A 3,261-nucleotide genomic window follows, 5' to 3' on the forward strand; every position below is an offset into this window, starting at 1 on the left:
ACAATCACAAGTATGAAGTAACACCCCATTTTTCAGGTTTTATTTTGTCTTTCAGCTGACTTTACCTCTATCCACTTAAAAATAGTTATTTGAGTCGTAGCTATCATGGATTTCACATCGAGAGAGTATGCAGAGATGCATTTTGTATATGGTTTTTGTGGCGGGAATGCTCTGGCTGCTCAGAGAGAATACCACGCTCGGTACCCAGATCGTAGAGTTCCTAGTGATAAAGTTTTTATGACGCTACATCAGCGTTCTTTGGAGAGAGGAACAGTTCACAGGCAGCGTAATGAGGTAGGTCCTGTTCTTCGAGATGTTGGCTTAGATGAACGAGTTCTAGATTTAGTTCAAGAAAATCCTGAGGTCAGCAGCCGACAACTTGCCAGAGAAGTTGGTGTTTCTCAGAGTAAAGTGTTAGGAATCTTACACGAAAATAACTTCCACCCCTATCACTTTACAAAGGTTCAAGCATTAGAACCAAATGACTTTGGTCCAAGAGTAGAGTTCTGTCGCTGGCTGCTCAATAGTGATATTGAACAATATCATTTTTTGAGAAACATTTTGTACACCGATGAGTCTACCTTCACTAGTGCTGGTGTTTTAACACGCATAACATGCACCATTGGGCCGAACAAAATCCCAGGGCTTCAAGAGAAAGTTCCTTTCAAAGACGTTTTCATCTCAACGTATGGGCAGGAGTCATCGGAAAACAACTTGTGGGTCCCTACATTTTTCATGGAACCTTAAATAGTGGAGTTTACTTGGACTTTTTACAGTATATCTTGCCCACACTTCTGGATGGACTTGATATGGACCACAATCAGAGGGACAACATAGTTTTCCAACAGAACGGTGCTCCTCCTCATTTCAGCAATGAAGTGCGTCAGTGGTTAACGGACAATTACCCGACATGGATAGGTCGCGCTGGAACTGTAGCTTAGCCGGCCAGATCTCCTGACCTATCTCCTATGGACTTCTTTGTTTGGGGGACTATGAAACAGGAAGTTTACTTGACCACTGTAAACTCTGAGGAAGACTTAAGAAACCGGATTGAGTTAGCTGCCCAAATAGTGCGTAACAAGTTATCTTTGAACGTGACGGTTAGGGCCATGAGGAAGCGTGCGAGAGCCTGCATTAGAAACGGAGGCAGGCAGTTTGAAAACAATTTGTAGATTACTTGCTTTTATGATTATTCTTTTTTTGTAACTGTTCTTTAAGTGTTTATCCTATGTTTGATTTATTATTGAATTAAACACAATTTTGACTGGTTATTTGGCACTGTGATATTTTAAGTAGACCTTGTTTTCCAATACTGATTCTTTAATAACCAGTAGAAGATGAAAATAAAAGTAACGTTGCATTATGTCATTTTAAAGCCCACAAAATGGGCAAATTTTTTGTGGTATTGGCCTCTCTTCAGAATTAACTTCATTTAATTACTCGGGTCTAATATCTTTTTAATGTTTTTGCCGAAAATTTAAGAATTTGATTTATTAGCAATTTGTTTGTATCAAACTTATTTTCAAGACAGTTTTTCTCCATTATCCCCATTTATAATTTTGTTTAGATTTCAAAAATGGATTCAGAATTAAAAAAACAATAAAAATAATGGAGGAAATTGAGTTATATTGTAACAAAACATGATTTTTTTTAACAAAATAGCGAAATTGGTCGTAGTTAAAAGACAGATGGGATAGCGATTTTTTATTTTCATATTTTGGTCTATAATACTGAGTAGTATCACCCAAAAAATTTTTCGACACTAACTTAAATTCACCCTGTAGAAATGAAGCTCCATGCGCAATTTCTAACCAATAGGTTAGTTTATTCTAAACAAAACGTGGTAAATTTATTATTGCCGCCAAGATATCGGAATTTTGTATTAGGGTAAAAAAAGAGGCTAAACATGATTTTTGAAGAACTTTATATTAATTAAACAATAAAATGAACACCTGAAGTGCAGCTGGTTTAAACTGTATTCGATATTCCGATATTGCGACTAATTTGGTAAGGCAAGTCCTGGAGGCGGATATAAAAATCGAAGAGGCCAAATGTGAAGAATTAACTATTATTATATTTGTCTGGTTCACTCGATGAAAATTCAATCAAAACCTGCCAGCCGCCAAGTAGCTAAGCATGAAGTGTTCTGTCCGTGTCCTGTTTAACATTTGTAAGTTAAGTTCCTTTATTATTCAATACATCTTGTTACCTGTTATTAAGAATTGAAATTACTTGGTGACAGTCTACATCCATCCGTATGAGAGCCATTTAAAAATTGGTTAATTTCAGATAACTTTAATCTGTGACGGAATTCCATTTTTACAGACTGATTTACAATCATGGAATCACGGTTACAGATCTGGATATCCTTTTTTAATTAAAGGAATAGTTCTTTTATCATAACTTTCAAAGTTTTAGAGGTCAGAACATGTACTATTACACAAATTGCTGCAGGCTGAAATTAAAGAAGTAATTTTTATTTGCACTTGAACAGGTTTCAATCATTTTTATAGGTGGTTAAGGAATGTTTATTCTATGGAACATAAAAAATGAGCAACGAATCCTTCTGCAACCTCGTCATGCAATCTATCCCTCGGTCTTTTATGTCAACAATGTACATGGGTATTGGTTTGATATGCTAATGCAAGTTCACTAATATCCATTACCTACTGATTATGTTACTCTATATTAAATTATGTGTGAAATTTGAATGTACACATTGTTTTACTTAATTTGTAGCAGCTTTATATATGGTTTAGTATTCTTTAAGAAATATTAAACAATTTGGATATTTCTGTGACTATAGGCATTTAATATGAAGCTCACGTTTTCTTGTGTTCAAATTTGAATTTCTTTCGTAATCCCAACTTGTTGTTTTAGAGATTTCAGGTACATTTTCAAAGGATTATCCATGATAGAATTAATGGGTAAACAAAAGTATTAAAACGTATCTAGCTCACTGAAGAGTGTATAATTAGATAAACCTTCCGATTTATCTTTATTTACATTCTAAATTGATTAAAATCTTGTGTACAAAATAGATATATGGAATCAAATGTACCCATATATTTTCTTACGGTACTGGCTGATGATATTTTTTCGATGATCGTTCAATACAGGGTAAGTGACATTTTCCAATATTGAGTTATGCACAACGTTGGATTTTACTCATTAAAACAAACACATTTGTGCAAGAAGTAATACAAATATTCTATAGTGTACGTTTTTGGGTAAAAACATTGCCAAGTGTGCCACCTATAT

Source organism: Homalodisca vitripennis, chromosome 1 (genome assembly GCF_021130785.1).
Source record: "Homalodisca vitripennis isolate AUS2020 chromosome 1, UT_GWSS_2.1, whole genome shotgun sequence".
NCBI lineage: Eukaryota > Metazoa > Arthropoda > Insecta > Hemiptera > Cicadellidae > Homalodisca > Homalodisca vitripennis.